The sequence below is a fragment of the Leptonychotes weddellii genome, chromosome 2, assembly GCF_054177405.1.
Source record: "Leptonychotes weddellii isolate Sample4059 chromosome 2, ASM5417740v2, whole genome shotgun sequence".
Classification (NCBI taxonomy): Eukaryota; Metazoa; Chordata; class Mammalia; order Carnivora; family Phocidae; genus Leptonychotes; species Leptonychotes weddellii.
The window spans coordinates 63726224-63745533 of record NC_138370.1 but is presented as its reverse complement, the minus strand read 5'-3'; positions in this window follow the sequence as shown (position 1 = coordinate 63745533).

Sequence of the window (19310 nt, the reverse complement as noted above, 5' to 3'; positions counted from 1 at the left end):
CACAGATTTATAGTTATTTGAGTGATTGATTATTAATTAGTGATTACTATTTGTTCTCCCACAAGGCTGCATGATCCACAAGGGCAGAGTCCATGTAAGGATTTACTCATTTTCATATCTTCATCACCTAACATTATGGCTAAGACATGGTAGATGTTTTAAAAGTCCACTTAAATGACAAATTAAATAAGGAAGAGATAAATGAATACTCGATTTGGTAAGCTCAAAAATGAATTGGTGAATGAACACCTGAAATTGTTTATAAAGGTCTTGGGGACGCAGAATTTAATCCTTGGACATACATGTCTGTTTGGGAGAATTTATTATAATTAGCAAAACTACCCCTCATTGCTTCCCATTGCACCATCTGTAAGTGTCTTTTATGTGCATGTTATGGGGGAGTACTCTGCTAGAAACTTTCTTGGCTACCCTCTTTCCCTCATTATCACCCTCTATTCCAGTCATCAGCAAACCCTGCCAACTCCATTCCAAGATATATCAAATTCCATCAGACATATAAAAGCTGAAAGAGTTTACCACCAACAAATTATCATGAAAAGAACTTTAAAAAATACACTTTTGGAAGAAAGAAAATTCTCTCTGAGGGAAGATCTAAGATGCAAGAAGCAATGTAAGTTAAGAATAGGCAAACATGCAAATAAATCTAAAGAAATAGTTATTGTATAGTGCTAAAAAATAGTGCATAATTTAGAGATTTTTAAAAAGCAGTCAATAGTAATGTGTAAGATCTAAGTGAGTGGTCAGATTTCAATGTGCAAAAAGTTTAAGAAAAGAGTAAGAGATACTAAGTAACTTTCACCTTTGTTAAGTACAATTAACTTTTAAGGGTAACCACTAAAATAATGAAAATGGAGTTTACCATTTCCAAAAAGTAATGGAAAAAAAAGTTTTATAAAAAAATCCTCACTCAAAACAAAGCACAAAATAAAGGAAAAGGTATTCAAAGAAATCAAATAAATAGCACAAGATGGAAAAAATAAGTTCAACTATACCAACAATCACAATAAATGTAAATGGGCTAAAGTTGCCAATTAAAGATAGAGATCATCAAATTATATTTTAAGTACCCAGCTATATGCTGTTTATAAGAGACATATGTAGGGGCGCCTGGGTGCTCAGTCAGTTAAGCATCCAACTCTTGATTTCCACTCATGTCATGACCGCAGGGTCATGGAATGGAGCCCCTCGTCAGGCCCCCCACTCAGCAAGGAGTCTGCTTGAGATTCTTTCCCTCTGCTCTTCCCCCAACTCATGCGTGCTCTCTCTCTCTCTCAAAATAAATAAATAAATTTTTTTAAAAAATAAGAGACATATCTAAAACATAAAAAATGGAAAGACTGAAAGTAACCTATCAAAAAGGAATATTATATAAATATTAACCAAAAGAAATCATATATAGTTATATTAATATAGATAGGATAGAGTTTAAGCCTTTTAAATATTAGAAAGCAACTTCATAATAATAAAATGTTGAATTCACTAGAAAAAAATAACAATTTTAATCTTGTATGACTAATACAAGCATCAGATATGGCATCAATTGTATAAGTCAAATTTGATAGGAGGTGAGTGAAATGTGTGAAGGAGTCAAAAGGTACAAAATTTCAGTTATAATTAAGTTGTGGTGATGTACAGCATGGTGACTATAGTTAATAATACTGCTTTGCATTATTGAAAGCTAGTAAAAGACTAGATTTTAAAAGTTCTCATCAGAAGAAAAAAAATTTTGTGTAATTATATAGGGGTGATGGAAGTTAACTATGTATGTATGGTGATGCGTGTTAGCTAGACTTACTATGGTGATAATTTTGCAGTATATACAAATATGGAATAATTACATTGTACACTAGAAAATAACATAATGTTATAAGTCAATTATACTTCAATAAAAATAAATGAAATAGTTTTTAAAAAATCAAATTTGATAGAATGATAAGGAGTAATTGACAAATCCAGAAACCTAGTGGGACTTTTTAACATATCTCTCTTAGAAACTGATATATCAAGCAGACAAAAAATTAATAAATGTATAGGAGGTGTGACAACACATCTAACCTGATTTCATGGACATATATTGAACCCTGGATTGAAAATCAGACAACGCATGTCTGAAATTTATTTTAGAACATATGTGAAATGGTACATGTGTAAAATTGACCTCAAAATAGAGGTCAATAAACAAGTCTTGACATATTTCAAAGAATCCGTATATTTACAGATCATATTTTACAATGAAATGCAATTAGCTTAAAAATAAATAATAAAAGATAAACTTTAAACATTCACTTTAAAATTAAAAATTTATATCCAGATTATTCATGTGTCAAAAATGAAATAATCATGAAACTATAATAAAATTATTATGAACTATAATGATAGTAGTACATGTTAAGACTTATAGAATGTGGACAGTGGTACTTAGAGGGAATTTTGTAGCCCGCGGGGCTCACTGAAGCTTTTCTTCATTTCTCCAATTACGCAGTTCATTGATTTATATATTCATTCAATAAATGCTTAATCTGGCATTGTGAAATCATACGGATAGAGGCTGCAGAGCCCTTGGCTCCTGTGAACAGCTGTAATCGCTAAAAGCTCCAAAATGGAAATCCTGGGCTAGTCTAGTCCATTCTCCAGTTGCTGATCTGTAAGAGCTGCCTGGAATTTAGATTCTCTTGTGACAGGGACCCCATAGGCTATAAATTTCCCATGGCTATTCTGCTGATGGTGAAAGGCACTGACAATAGTCTCATGCTCAGAGAGACAACAGATACTGGAATTCTTCTAGCCAAAAGGTGATACAGAGCATCCCTGAATATTTTCCTATCTTCTTGACTTTCTGCCCTCATGCACCATATTTCCTATTCTCTGTTTGGCAGGAAAGCTTTCCTCCATACTCTCTCCACTCTAAAGTGAAAAGTATCATAGGGCTAAAAGACAGATATTTCTGCTAGTCTAGAAGCTATCTCAAAGATTGTGTAGGAGACATAAGAGGAAAGCAAAAACATCTACAGGTTTCCCTGAAGCAAATTTCAAGTTGAACCAGCAGAATTTCTTCACATTTGCAGTGACACAATAACACGATACAATTAAGGATGGTAATGAAGTTGATTTTAAAGAGCTAAGCAGAGTATATTTGTTTTTTTAATCACTGATGCATCATTATTTTTTAAAGACCATTACCAGATCCCACAGTAGAATCAGGGTAGCTTCAATCTCTAGTCCCTTTCTTTTTGTCTTTCCAGGTGGTCTCAGGTTACCAGTTCTTGTCAAGTAAATTGTGTTCTGTATTTCTCACCATTGGTTGTCTCAGGCCAGTGTTGGGAAGTTTGTCCCTAATCTTGTTTTCTCTGATATCAAAGGCTATTACTCATTTCTCAATTGTAGTGACAAGTTTTGAAGCTATGTAGTAGTAGCTGGATTTTAAGGCAACCTAAATCCCAGCATTTGTTTGTTCTGAAACATAATACTCACTGTACTTTATTTATTAGATTTCCTCATTATGCAGGATATTTTAATTACACTGCTATCATAGAGTACATTAGATATGGCTCCTTTTCTTATCGTTAAAAATAGTGCACATGATGCATCTGGCTTTATAGATGCTGGATCTGGGCGGGTAACACTGAGTGTGTCACTGTAAATGCAAATTAGGAAAGATAAATACTACTGCTAATCACTGGAGCCCGCTGTGTAGCTATTACAGTGTGACTGTTCAAGTTAGAAGAGTGGCTATGAGTCAGACTGTTCCTCCCCTCGGGCTTTTAGAAAACTCATGTCTTTAACCAAGAGGGGTTTACACATGAGCTTGTGCATGATGAGAGTGCTCCAAATGCCTGATCTGGGGCCAGGGTCCAAGACAGGATATTGGAAAGCAAAAGCAGGGTCCACAAGTTCTGCTCCTTGAGAATCTCCTCTCCCCAAAGCTCTGCTGCTCTTTATTTAAAAGCTGAGATTCCACAGGTTGGTCTTCATCCCTGGGCAAACTTGATAGACGACTGGCCTCAAGCAACGCACAATTTATGGATATGGAAACGCATGGGCTGCCTCTACATGCTAGCTTTTTATAGATGGGCTTCAGGGCATGCGTGAGATGCTTGGGTGATGTACAAACCAGCATCAATAAATCTCTGCAGAGAAGACACCACCTACCTCTTTCTTTTGAGAGTAAATTAAAAACAACTTTTTAAATGCCTACTTTAAAGACCATGACTGCACACTTTATATTTTCCCTTTGGTTGTCTCTGATGGCAGATGCCCTGAACTAAGCTTTAATATAAATTCCAGATACAAAGTCTTGACTGGAAGAAACCAAAGGGACAATTTTTCAAAATAGCACTTATTGCATTTTTTCCAGATTACAAAAGTAATAAATGTTCATTATAGAAATACTCTTAAAAACAGAAAAGCAGGATGAGAAAATAAGTCATCTATGATCTTCTCATCGAGAAATTACTCACTGTATCTTTTCAGGGTTTTTATTGTAGGCATACATAGTTTTATAAGATTAGACCATGATATATGTTTATGCATATATATAACATGACTTGCAAGTTTTTACTTAATATATCATAATCATTTTCTCAGATTATTAAGTATTATCCTGAAATGGGCTTTTTGATAGCTACATGGGATTACATCATATGAATGTACCATAATGTTTTAGACCGGCTCCTTATTGTTGAACATACAGTTTTCAATTATTCACCATTATAAATCCTAAAATCATGGACATCCCAGTATATAAGAACAATATCTACATTCTTGGCTGTGTAGATTAATTATTTAATATAGTATTATATTAAATTTTCCAGCACTGTATTTTATTTAGAAGTTTTGTATCTATTAATGAGCTGTTACTAAAACCTGTGAGAAATGCATGCAAATAAAATCCTTGTGTCCCATGTTTCAGAGAGAATTGTCTTGGGTAAGGGGGTCAAAACAGGTGGCAGCTGACGCTGTATGGGAACAGTCTTAGTGCCACACCTCTTTAACTCTGTGTTTGCAACAAGTCCTCTTAAGAATGCAGAGCCAAAATACTTCAATTTGCGTTGGTATTAGAGCAACAGTTCTATTATTGTAGGCAAACTCCTGCTATAAATAATCTGACAGTATCCGTCTGCATGGGATGCAGAAAAACAAGAAACATGCAAAGTAAAGACCAAAATAGACCCGGGGTCCATCTGGTGCATCCTCTCCATGGGGCCCCAAACAGATGGTGCAAATTCCCAAGATATACCTGTCTAATGGCATTGTCCTATCTTGGGGAAGAGGGGGGATTCCTTCCAGCAAATGGCCCAGCCAAAAAGGAAAGATAAATGAGCCACTGAGATCCATCCTTTTATCCAACAAATAATTCTGTGAACACAGAGAGTTTCGGGCATTGTTCTAGACCCTAGGAACAAAAATAATGAAGAAAAGAGACAGGTTCCCTGAACTCATGGTCTGGTTATAATTACTATTTTCCAACCCCATTTTGCCAGATTTTCCTTCTCTCTCTCTCTTTCCACCTGGCTTTCGTCTCTTCTCCCAGGTGGATTACCCACTGAGTTTTTTTCTCTAGACCACTTTGCAACAGCAGGTAAAAGTTCAGCAATTTGCAATGTCTTCAGATCGATTTCTTATCCACTAGACTTGTTAGCCAGTCCTGGAGGTCAGAGGCTATGACCTGCTTATCTTTGAACCTCTGGCCCAGCACAGTGCCCAACACCTAAGAAGTGCTCAAGAAATAATAAACTTAAGAAATTTTTAGCCCTTCAAAAAAATGTTTAGGCTTTCATAAGCAGAGACCCACCACCTCTGAAGAAGCCCTCCAGAAATGGCATTGTCTTCACTCCCTGATCTCTTCTCAGAGGACTAGAAAAGATAATAACACTCTCCCGAGGAGGTGTGGTGGAAGATCTAACGTGGGTCATTTCGAGTATATACTGAAGGATATTTACTGTACATTAAACCTGGAGGAGCTCTTTCTTTATGGGTCTCACTAGCATTTGTCAACTCTGAGCATAGAGATGGAGATATATATAGAGAGAGAGACAGGTAAATATATATAGATATGCTGGTAGATAGAGATGGATGGATGATAGAGGAAGTGGAAACTGGCAGGGAACACCATGTGTAGCAGGCAGGAAATAGATGAAAGATGAAAGTAAGACTGATTATAGCCCAAAGCACCAAAGCTCTGAGTGATCCACAAAGAGGTGAGAATCATTGGGAGACTCAGGAATTAGCACTTTCCAGTAGACAGTGACAGAGTTTTAAAGGTTTTTTAAAAGCAAGAGCTCCTCACTTTTACTGCTTGCAGTCAGAGGGAAAAAAGAAAGGAGGACAGTCTGTGAATGCTTTCAGCAAAGGGAAGTGAAGACACGCACCCACATGCGCAGGGCTTAGAGGCATATGCACCAAAAAGTAACAGGATGACATCAGGTCTTCCATTTCCCACCAAATCCAAGCCCTGGATAGATCTCAGGATATGTGCCTTACAACAAAGTTTTCCTCAATTCCTGGAGGGAGAGAGAGCAGATCTGGGATCCTTCCAGAGTCTGGGTCCTGGGGCTCTACAAGGCAGGTTTAGAAAATGATGACTTTGAAGACAAGGGGCTCTGCCCTTACTTATCCTCTGCCTGAGTGGGGTTTTCCCCTAAGGGCCCCGCAATGAGAGGTGCTACTGGTGGGGCTGGAGCTACTACATGGCCTCCAAAAAGTAAGCTGATAAGAAAGTGAGGGCAGACCCAACAGTCCGTGCGCTTGGCTTGCATCTCTGAGCTTCCTGGCAAGCCATGACTCAGGAGAAGTTAAGCCAAGTAACAGAGAATAAACTCAAGCCTGAATGTGGTCCTTAATCTAACCCAACCATCAGTGCCAAGAGGGATAAAATCAAGTGGAAAAACTTCCCACTTGACCAAAAGACAAGCAAACAAACAAAACCTGTTGCAAGGAACGTCCAGTTAAACTTGCCCTCTTGTAAAAAGTCCTGGTATGGACTCTCAGGCTACTACTTCTGCTTCCCCATACTCCTTTTAGGAAGTCCACCTCCAAACATTCTGTGCCACACGTAGCAGGATTAAGAGTCAGGGGGATGTAGAATTGAATTCATTCCTCAAACTCACCCAGTCATTTTTATTTCTAGGAAACTCTGGCCAACTACCGGATCCACGGAAAAGCTCAAGCCAAGAGGGGAAAAAGCCCCTCTTTGGAGGAGGCGGAGTACTCCTGAATTCCCCCCTTTCTCTCCCTCAGATTAATAGGAGCCATGTCCTGATATCAAGAGAATAAGCCACTAAACAAGCCCAGAGAGACAGGCATAAAATGGTTATTAAGTGTGACCCATTGTCACCATGTACAGAAGAGATCAGAACCCATTTCCATTCACCCCCTTCAAGAACACTATTTCAATGGCCTTTTTGTGGGGAATCACCGCAGGTGTCAATCCTGCTAGTCTGCCTCCGAAATTAACAAGGCTTTGTGGAGGCTGCCTCCCCTCACCTGTCAAAGCTATAGCTCTGCGGGGCACGAGCCCGAAGGCGAAGGCGCTGTGGAGGACAAGCCCTTCACTGGTGGGGAAGTTAGGATGTCAGACCCAGGCCCCTTCTCTCAGCAAATATTCGGATTCGCTGTCGGGTCTAAATATATCCTTTTAAGAAAAGAGCTTAGGCCTTTCCTTGGCAAGTTGATATTGGCCTATATTTTTAATCCACGTGGGGGTGTATATGGATCATATTTATGCAGTCATTTTCTCACTTACGGTGAACCTGCCGGCAGTGAGACTCTGCACAGGGTAAATGCAGAATTTGCTATGTCCCTTGGCCTGTTCCACATGGGGATTTGAGTGTGTTCTCACACGGGCAACAGTGGCTGGGCTCTCATGGCATATTTGGCCCCAAACTAGGCCCTCTGAAATCAACCTTGTGGGTTTCAATCAATTCCTACCTGCTAATAGCTCACTTACAAGGTATGAGGAAAGAGAATACAGATACTACCAACAGGGTTGGATGAGGATGACTTTTCTGGAGGGAATGATAAATTGTACTATGTCCTACAAGATTTTTGAATGGGATTAAAGATTTATTGACCGAATGCCAGACGTATTCACACATAGTGTCTCATTTATTCCTCACACGGCAACCCCAAGAAGTAGGTATTGCTAGTCCCATCTTTGTAGGTGGGAGAATTCAAGCTCGGTGAGGCTACACGTCTTGCTCAAAGTCACCCACAGAGTACATGGCATAGCTGGGATTTAAACCCGGGATTCTAAAGCTACTAATCCCATTCTTACCAGGAGACCAAAAGTGCCTGGCCATCAATTACTGCACAGCCCCAGCCACACAGTGGTCCCAGAGCTTCCGTTGGTGAGAAGGAACACAAGCCAAAGTCAAACATGGGGACAGCAAGGGTCATTGTCTGGAGGAAACCAACTAGGGCAATTGGTAAATGCCCTTTCCCTAAGAAGAAACCAACAGTCCCTTACGCTGAATACTGTTTAGGTCCCCAAAATGTGCAAGGTAGTTGGCACAGAGCCCAGTGTAGGACTTCTAGACAATGGTGGTTCTCTATGAACAACAGAATTCTGGGTCATCTGCCAGGAGGTCAAGTCAAGCTGAACACAAAAGAGAGCAGAAGTCAAGGAAAGCTCTGGGGAAAGGATATGCAAGAACAATTTTAGAGGATGGGCTTCCTAGTCGGTTGGGATGCACACTGGAGCAACTCCCCAAGGGAAGATGAAGGAAGAACAAGTCTTCATCGAATTAAGCCCAGGGTCTGAATTTGAGCATGCTGTCACTTAGGCAGCAGTGACTGGGCTCTCACGGAATATGTGGCCCCAAACTAGTTACTTTGAGATTGACTTTGTGAGTTTCAGTCAATTCCTGCTTGCAAGTAGCTCACCTACTTACAAGAAATGAGGAAGAGAGAATGTGTTCTTTCCCAGGCACATCCAAACTCCCCTGTGACCCAAAGGAGCAGCCAACAAAAGGTCCAGCTCCAGGCAAATGTTCCTGATGACTTCCTGGAGCATCTCACCCACTGCTCCCTGCATTTCCCCCTGAATTCCCCACTCCAGTGGCTTCCTTGGACCCCTTACCTCAGAACCCACTGGACTCTCCTCTTCTACTTCTTAGACCTTAGATTTCCCAACCTGGTTTCTTGCTGCACCGTAACTCCTGACCTCTGTCTCCCATTGTAATTGTCCATTTTCAAGCTGGAATCATTTGGAAACAAAAATGGAAAAGAGGGAAATTATTCCCTTGGCCTGGTCTAAAAACACCACTAAAATGGCAACCAGTGGGAATATCTGTGGTCCCATGTCCAGTGGGAAATTTACTAGGATTGTCTGCTGGGACTTGGAAATCATTGTGAGAGTTCTTCTAATGGGTTTAAATGTTTGAGAGGATGGAGTTAGGTATTATAACTTACAATGTATGTTCCAACTTCGGGGACAAAGTGAAGTGACATGGTAGGTATATTTTTATAGGGAGTTCAATCACATTTGATTTAATGAAGTTTGAGGTGAGGGAGCAAGGTGTTAAACATTGATTGATTGGTTGGTTCAAGAATGAGTCGTTTAAATGCATGATTGCCTAGTGTTTTCCATTGTTCTTTCTGACTCCTTGTATTGAGACCTGCAGTAAGTCAATGGAGCCAGATGTATCAGAGGGAGCTGGGGACATCCTTGTCAAGACTGGGATGCTCTTGATTTACAGATACTACCGGGCAAGAAGCCTGGAATAGCTGCAGAAGTCAACAGACACTCTTGAAGACATTGCAGAGAACCAAGGTACAGAATCACCCCGGGAGATGCTACTCTAGAATGTTCTGTAAGGAGGCAACGGTCAGGGAAACAATAAGCAGAAGCAGGACAATGGGGAGACAGATACTGCCAGACTAGCCATTGGAGAGGGAGGGGAGGGACATAGGAGAGTACCCAATTGCTTGCACAGAACCTTGTGAGCTCCAGCTGCATCCTGTTCAGGTCCCAGACTGTGAATGTTCCATCACAATAGCCATGTTAGTGCCAAACTCTGAAAGAGCATTCATAAGCCTACCTTGTCCCTGTCTATGCTGAGCTCTCACTGCTTTCTGGAATATAAGACCAGACAGAGATTTATTAGTCCTGGGACTTTCTGCCTGTCCTTCTGCTATCTTCAAGTGACTGCCCCCTGACAAAACCCAGCAGGCAGGGAAGGGGGATGGGGCGCTGAGTCATGCTGTGTGTGAGAGACTCCTTGGAGAGAAAGAGAAGAGACAGGATGTTACCTGCAGGAACCTCATAGTTTATTTTTCCAGAATTTTCTTTTATGGACTTTTCCTTCCATAATCATTTCATAACATTTCCCCCAGTAATACTGTGAGGATTTCAGTTGACATTACAGTTAAGTCTATACATTATTTTGGGCAGAAGGACAACTGTACACTATTCAGCTGTCCCACCTAGGAACAAGGCACCTGGTCACACCTTCTCAAGTTGTCTTTGATCTTTTGTAAAGTATGTCATTTTTCTTCATATAGGGCACACACATTTCTCTAAAGAGAGATTTTTCTAAGTAATATTCTGTTTTGTTCATTCTTTAATTCATTCAACAGTATTATGCAAGACACTAAGACTAGCCATGAGGAAGACCTCCTCTATCCTACCTTCAGGATACAGTCTAGTAAAGATAGACACTTGAGGGATAATTGGTAATTCCAATGACCAAAGTAAGTATGGAGTGCTCTGAAAACACACTACAGAGGGTACCTAATCAGTCTAGGGTATCTGGGAAGCCCTTCCTGAGGACATAATGTCTACAGTTACATCTGGTCAATAGGTAGGAGGTAACCTGACTAAATCTCATGGAGAAGGAAGCTTGCTCCAAGCCAACACTTTTTTGTTTGTTTGTCACTTGTATTTTTCTGACTGAATATTCCAAGTAACGCAGGAGTGTTATTGATTTCTTCTTTTAGCTGACTTTTAGATGAAATTATTTTATTGTAATTGTTTTTTAGTTCATTTCTTTGGGTTTTCCTAGCAAACAATTGTACTATATGCAAATCTAATCTTATAACTACTTACAACTTTAATGTTTTCCACCTCTTGGGATAAGGAATTTTGAAAGTTTATTTTCTGCTGGCTAATGTGGTATTTCCTTCTATTTGTCCTAAGTGTAGAAACCTCTCTTGTTATCCATTAGTTCTGGAACTCTAATGTGGTGAACAGGCTCATGTTCGCCCTACTTCTACCTTTCATGAAATAAGCAATTCATTCACAGACCAAAAGCACCACTATGTGCAGTGAAACCCTCCCCCCTCTTTCATCAGGGGAATCCAAAAGAATATAATCCAAGCGGGTGCCATCCCTCCTGGGTACCACAGAGAGAGCCATTTTATTATCAGTGTGTGGCCCTTGTAATGTAATACAATAGCAGATTCAAGACAAAGCCAAATGCTTTTGAGTATAATAATGGCAGGGGCTAATGCTATGGAAAGGCCAAGAACAAAGCTTTCCTAATAGGAGCAAGGCTTGTCCTTCACACAAGTTAAGATTGTGTGGTCTCCAAGCAAGTTAAATTTGGCCTAGGTGAGCTGTGCTTACCTCTCAGGGGCACTAGAGAGGAAGTAGTGAATTAGGATCGACACTCCTCCTCTGTCACCCACAGCTGTGCTACTGAAAGACAGCCTCTCCGCTGGTGTGGCCAGCAAAACGTAGGAAGGGATGAGACTGGAACCTCTTGTTCCATAAGAAGTCACAGGGTCTTCCAGAGAAGTGAAGGCAGTGGCCCAAAGGACTTGGAAGAGGGGACTTCAAGGGCAAGGGGTTATCAAAGAGAGAGAGGCTGGTTGGGAAGGAACATCACGGTAGATACCCTTTTCCCAAGAGTTAGGTCTGGAAGGGCCTCCCCTTATGTTGGACAAGGGTGTTGATCAAGTTGATGAGGGTTCCAATTACTGGCCCTCATACTGCTTATTAATCTGAGAACTTCCTGACTATTCAGGAGAGAATAGTCTTTAACCTCTAAGATGGCATGGGCTTCACCTGCACCATTCTTCCTGTGGAATGTAAGGCAGATTCAACACTGGAATCAGAATAAGCCCAGATGGCACCATTTGTTAGCTGGAGACCCTTTACAATGGAAAACAAGGTTGCCCTGCCCTTACTCCAGTTACATGAGTCATGAGCATCTTAGAAAAAGTAAAAGCTAGACTACGGGAGGACCACCTGGAGGACTGGCGTAGGCCAGCCACATGGGAGAATTCCAGCACAAAGTTCCATCATTTAGTGGAAGCGTGAGTCTCCGTCCCCTTGGGACTGAATGGGAAGTATAACCATGCCTACCAACCAGCCTCCTCTGGGGAAGCTGTCAGCTCCCTATCCTGCTAACACTCTGTCCACAACAGAAAGGTTTGGAACTAACACTTATTATTCATCTCTTTGAATCCTCACAACAGGATTATTAAGGTAGGTATTTATCATCCTGTTTTACAGATGAAGAAATAGGCTCAAAGACATTGTAGCAGATACTATTGGTCACCAACCCAACAACCACTCACCCATCATTCTCCTTTCTAAGAGGATCCTGGTTTGGCTTAGGCATTCAGACTTTTCTGTATGGCCATGTACTTCAGGGGACCCATCACCAAGGTGGGAGGGAGTAGAAAGTAACTATAATTTCTCTGAGCTAATCATAATTATTCCATGCCCTTTGCCAGTGATTGGTTCAGAGGTGGGCATGTGACACATTGCTGACCAATAGGATGTGATGCTGTGTCTCCTGGAGAGCTTCCAGGAATGGCTTTCTTTCTGATAAAAGAGACAGACCTCCTTCTGCTGCTGTACTTGTTGGGTCTGTGTGGGATTCTCAGAACTGAAGCTGCCATCTTATAATCGCAAGGCTAGGTTAGGTACCCCCGGCCAATCCACTGAGGATGGCAAAGGAAAATACTGGAAAGAATCTGGCCTCTTCACTTATATTGATGAGCTGCTGAATTCAACATCCCTGGAGTAGCCTTAAACCAGAACTTCTTACTATAGGATATTCAACATTTTCTGTAATTATGGAGTCATTCTGGGTTGGGATTTTTCTTGTTTGCAGCCAAAAGCACCCTGCCAGATACGGAAAGTGAGTGACTTGCCTGAAGTCCCACAGCTAGTAAGCTGTAGGGCTCAGATCAAATTCCAGGTATGTGGGATTACCAATAGCAAACACTTTTTACGCTGCTGGGGTGAAGAGTAATTTCACAAGATTCATTAGAGTCCTTCCCCACACAAGGATCTCTCTGTTAGTCAGGCATCTGTCAGCTATCTAGCACTAAAAAAAAGTCTCCGTGAAAATGATTGAAAACAAAAATACAAAACAAATCTCCTTCTCTCTCCTCACAGTATTTTTCCTTTCTGAAGCATCACACTGCTTCTTATTCTGCCCATAGTGTCAAGATAACAGGATTTAATTACCAAATTTATACACCAGCAGAATGGCATAAATGCATTGGCCTGAACTAAGATGAACGTGGTTATGGAAAAAAAAGAAAAGAAACGCCACATCAATACAGTGACAGCAGACCCAGAGACGACAGTTTTATTTACTTTATCTCCTGGCAGGAAGCAGTTAAGCCAGTTCAAAGAGATTATTGGGTTTTAATGATCCAGGACATTAAAAGAAATTTCTCCTAGTGACATTGACACTGCACCTCAGGTAAAGGAGGCAATAAATTCAAGAAATAATGAGCTGTTTTGGCAAACCCTCCTGACTCATGCGTGATGGACCCCACGGTGGCCATTCTCCAGTTAGTGTGGGCCACTGTCTGGGGACGTCATTGAAGAATGCTGGCCTGGAAGAGCTTTCTAGATGAAGACTTAGCAGCAGCTTTAGGCTCCACAGTGAAAACCCACAACTGGTGCTGAGCCCTGCCTCCAGCTGCCAGGGAGAGAAGGAAAGAGGGAGCATGGGTCAGTGGGAGAAAAGGTGAGAAGGAAGCAAGGAGAGAGACCACCATGGGAGAAACTCACGGACTACCTAGCCTTAGGCCAGCCTAGGTCGGTCTATTCTGCAGAGACTAAGGACCAACAAGAGGAAGTTAAGGTCTGGAGGCACTTGGACCTGGAACAAGGTCTCCTTAATTCCCAGGCTGCTCCTGGATCCCTCCTCATGGGATATGGAGGGCACTTGAAGGGGTAATTTTTGAACTTCTAATCTCCCCACCAGAAAACTCACTAGCCAAGAGCTATGCTCTATCTAGGGAGATAAGAATGTGCATAAGTGGCCTCCTCTTCCCAGGTGCTCGCTCTTGGATTTACAAAGTAAAGCTTCAGTCACTCACTGGGTATTCCCAATAGAGTCGGAATCCGCCCAGCCTCTTAGTACTTCACAGGCTCCTGAAATTTTCAATGAAAACCTTATTCCAGAGCTGTTTTCTTGAAAATGTAAAGAACATAACAACTTTATTAACCATTTTCCTAATGATATTCCCCCTCCCTAATCATGTTGGTGCATAGCTGAGTTTTGCAGAGATTTCTGGAATTTCTGCTGAGGTTAACAAGAATACAACATTTAGCTGCAGTTTCCGATAAGGTCATGGTCACCAGAGGGTATTTCCAAGCTTATGTGGGGCCGTGGTTCTTCGTCATGGGGGAAACTCATGGACCACCTAGCCTAGAAAGCCCTCCAGAAACTGCATTTTCTTCTGAGAAGCCAGGGCCCCAGCATCTGGGCTGCTGAAAGTGCCACAGCGGGCCTGAGTGGAGCACGTGGGAGCAGGTTTCATGAGGATAATGTAGAGGGAGGAGAAGAAATCTGTGCTGGAGCTTGCAACTGGGAAGAAGTCGGTGCCCTTGTCATAGAGGTGCCAAGTCCCCTCCGGGCAAGGGGGATAGTGAGGGAATCGGCAGAAAAGAGAGGCCAGATTAGGCATCCCTATGGATAAGGGAGCCCCAAGGACAATTCAAGGCCTCAGATCTATAAGGGAAGCCAAAAGAAACAAAAACCATTGCTTGCTACATACCCAACTGCTTACAATGCAGATATGGAGACAAGCAGGTTCTAGAAGGATTCATATGTTGTGTCGTTCTCTTACAGAAGAAAAAGAAAAGAAAACCCAGTTGTGAGAAAAAGACTTTTGGGGAGCTAGCCCGGGAGCAGATGGTAGCTGGAGGCTGGAGCCAGCCTGTCGGGGTCACAACTAGTCTCCCCAGCAAAAAAGCTGAGCCATTTGAGGCAAACTCTTCAGCATCTCTAAGTCTCAGTTCTCACAGCTGTGAAATGGGGATACCAATGGCCTTTACCTCTTGGAGCAGTCGTGAGGGCTAAGAGAGAGCAAGCTGCTGGAAAACTCCAAAGGGGACTCTTTAAGTCTATTCAGAGGCCCACGGAGACCACTCTGGAGGGCCACCAGGTTCTGGGGCAAGATCGAGGTCTAAGAAGCTTGGGAAGAGGAGGCACAGGAAGGGAGCACATCCTGAAATCCTTCACAGGCTCTCAGATAGAAGAGGAATCACAGACTGAGCTCCCCCAGAATACAGAGTTGAGTCCACTTGTAGGACAGAGCCAGGAGGCAGCCCAAGGAAGTCTTTTCTCATAATGAGAGCTGGTCAAGAACAGAAGGTGCTGCCTGGGAAGGCTCTGGGCTCCCTTCTCAAAGTTCCTTTAATGTGGTTATAATGTGTGTGGTGTAAACAACCCTCAGAACAGAACTGGTGAGGTTTTGCCTCAGGACCTATCTGAACAAAAGCTGGACGATCCAACGTTGGTGTGGGGCGCCCCGCGCGGCCCTGGGACCAAGTGACCCACACCCGGGGCACGAATATCTACACCTCACCTGTGTGGAGCATGGTCTGTACACCAGCCGGGCACTATGCCTAACTCCATTTTCCAGAAGAGGACATGAGGCACACAGCTAGTAAGTTACTTGCTCCAAGTTGCACAGTTACTAGAATACAGAGCCGGGATCCGAATCCAGGCACACAGTCAGTCTCGGAGCCTGGGAGCTAACCACTGCTCTGCAGTGCTCCAACCAAGATGGCGGGGGGAGGGTTCCCCGTCCCCCCTTGTCTGCAAGCTGCCTCTGGTGAGGAAGAGGATGGAAGCACAGAGACCGAGGAAGTAGGAGGGGCGGCCCTGGCCTCGACTGGGGAGACCACAGATCTCTATGCGACTCTGAGAGAGAAGACCTTGCCTGGGGCCTTGCCTGGGGCCTTGCCTGGGGCCAGGAGGACTCCGGGAAGTTCCTCTAGCAACAGGGGCTGGTGTGTGGCTTTAGATGCCTATTGTTTCTGAATAGTAGTAGATACCTGATCCCCCACACCTGCCAACCCGCTGTGTTCCCCTCCCTGGAGGCCCAGCCCTGGAGACCACCCCGCCCCTGGTAGAGGTGTGGTGGCCCCCATGCTTGGGGCTGCCCTTTCTCCACCCTGGTCACCCCCTCCCCTCCACGGCCACCCAGAGATCATGGTCATTGACAGAGAGGGGGCAAGAAAAAAAACAGAGAAGCCAGAATCGAGATATAAAACCCGAAGGGCAACAACAATTAATATTTAACTTGAAAATTGCCTGGGAACATAAAGTGCAGGTTATTCATGTGCAAATCACATGCAAATCATATGCAAACAGTCTCCACACCGGGCCCCTATAATTATTCTGTAAACCTGCCCGGCCAGCTCCAAGGGGCAGCTTGAGGCCACCCCCCACCCCCCACCCAGTCCTGCTCCAGCAGCACATCTCCCCCTGCCAGGGGGCTGGACCTCAGGGTGACATTGCCCCCATGATGCCAGTTTGCCCAGGACCCCTCAGGTCAATGTCCCTTCCAACCTGAAGTTGTGCTGCTCCGGCTAGAGAGAGAGTTCCCAGTCAGGCATCCTAGTTCCTCTCACCACTCCCCCGAAGTGCCTTCCTGAGGTTGTCTGGGCCTCCCGGCGCCCCTGTTGCATCATCCGTGTCCAGGCCAGCCCTGGTACTGTTGATGCCCGAACCGGCTTCTCTGTGACACCACCCATCCCCGGTCCTCTTCCCTTCTCCCTGGCTGCCCTTCTCTGGCCCTGGTGGGATTAACTCCAGGATAGGGGGAGCCTGAGTAGGCCCCTTGCCCACCCCTCTCAGCCCCTCTCAGCTATGGGCTGGGCAGGACTGAGGCACTCCTGAGCATATGGGCCGGACCCTGCCTGAGCTTCCATTGTTCTCCAAGTGGCGGGAAAACAGTTCAGTCTCCCCTCTCTCCCCGGGGGGGTCAGTTCCCAGCGGGAGAACCCTCCACAGGCCTACTTGCTTCCACCTCTAGTGGTATCCCTCACCCTGAGGCCCCAGGCTCTAGGAGGGCAGGGACTAGGTCTGGTTTGTTGTGTATCCCCAGCATCCAGCATGGTAAAACCTGACTCACATGGTTGGAGAGAAGGACCACCAGCCAGCCCCCATTCTGCACTCAGCAGTGGCGACCGCCCTTGACCATAAAGGTTGGGATGTCTTGTCCTCCACTGCATTCCAGAGCCTAGAGTGGTGTGTGCAGAGATGATGGGGGAACGAGCCCCCAGGCTGTGTGCCCTGCTGGACCACCAAGAAGTTACCATGTGGCCCCAAAAAGGAACTGATGGTCCCACAGGTGAGCTCCACAATCACTGAGCATTCCTGGGGAGGGGGTGTTGAGGGGATTGAGGCAAGAGTGATGTTAATGCATTGAAGGGTAGGTTTCTCTAAGAAAGCCCTCAGAGGATGGGGCGCCTGGATGGTTCAGTCACTGAAGCGTCTGCCTTCGGCTCAGGTCATGATCCTGAAGTCCCTGGATCGAGCCCCGCGTCGGGCTCCCTGCTCAGCAGGAGGCCTGCTTCTCTCTTTCCCTCTGCCCCTCCCCCCGCTCATGTTCTCTCTCTTGCTCACTCTGTCTCTCAAATAAATAAATAATTAAAAAAAAAAAAAAAAAAGCCCTCAGAGGAGGAGGAAGAGCTAGAGCCAAGAGTCAAAAGCTGGAGTGGGAGTTTAAAACAAAGGAAGAGAGAACGTGCTCGGGGTTTGGTAACAGCTTGGGCCAAAGGATGGATGTGGCCGTGGAAAGCATGAGTTCAGGTTTAGGGGTGGAGAACCTGGCACTTGGGACCTGTGTCCTGGGGCTGCTCCTGCATTTCCTCCTCCACGGTAATTCCCTGATTCGGTGACCCCCGTGACGGCCTGGGTCACTCATTTCACTGAATGTTTACTGAGCATCTGTGTGCCCAGCCCTGAAGAGTCTCCAGCACCAAGCCCTTCTCCTAGGGAGCTTCCACAGCAATGGAGGAGGGTGGTCCTAAGACAGAGCCTTGATTGACCAACAGCCCTGAGAGGGAAAACAATAAGACATTTACCACAGTACAGGAAGCTCGAGCACAAAGAACCCAGGGCAGCGTTATAGCATTCAAAAGCAAGATACACATCCGGGTCCTTCAGGAACTGTGCTGGGCACGGGAATGTCACCGGGAATGGCAGTTGCCACCTTCTCCAAGATGCGGCTTCTCAGCCTCTTCCTCACTGCGCGTTTGCCTCACGCTCCTTTCTCTGCCCGGTGCTCCAGGCCTCTGTTCGGGCTGGCCGGGGCTCTGACCTTTGGCCTGTGACCTTTGGCCTCCCCTCCGCCCCAGCTAACACTCAGGTTGTTCGTTCCAAATTCCTGGGAGAGAACTTGGGTCAGCTCAGGGCAATTTTTTTGGAAATTGGTTTGACTGCTACAGCAGGGAGACCCCAAAATGCCAGTTGGCTTAAACAAAAGTGTGCGTTCCTCTCGTGAAAGGCTATGTGGTCGTGGCTGCTCTTCTCGGGGCAGTCGTAAGAGCTCGAGGCTCTTCCCATCTTGTGACGACTTTGCCCATAGGATCCAAGATGGCTCACCCCCAAAGCCACAGGCCCGGGACCGGACAGAGGGAAGGCGTGGCTCTGCACACGTCACCTCCACTCCCAAGGCCACGATTGATCCACGTAACTAAGCCTGGCTTTGAGGTTGCCTGGGAAATGTCTCCGTGCCAGGTAGTCAAGCGGCTGTCCCTGACACCCACAGGCCGGTGTAGTGTCGCGCTTGGGGCAGGTGAGAGGGGGCCACGTGGTGGAAACATGCAGCAGAGCCCAGCGAAGAGAGCTGGGAGCTGGCCCTCGCCCAGTACAAGTCTACCCTGGGGCCGCATCCCCACTCGGCCCTACACAGCACGCCAAGCAAACAATTATGCAGCCCGCCCTCTGACTTGGAAAAGCACCGAGGGCAAACATGTAGTGAAGGGGCCTGGGAAAGAGGACACCCGTGTGGGGTGAGCGGTGGGAGTTTCTACTCAGAGAAAACCGCATTATCTACGTGAGCCAAGAAAAGTGTCTTAGCTG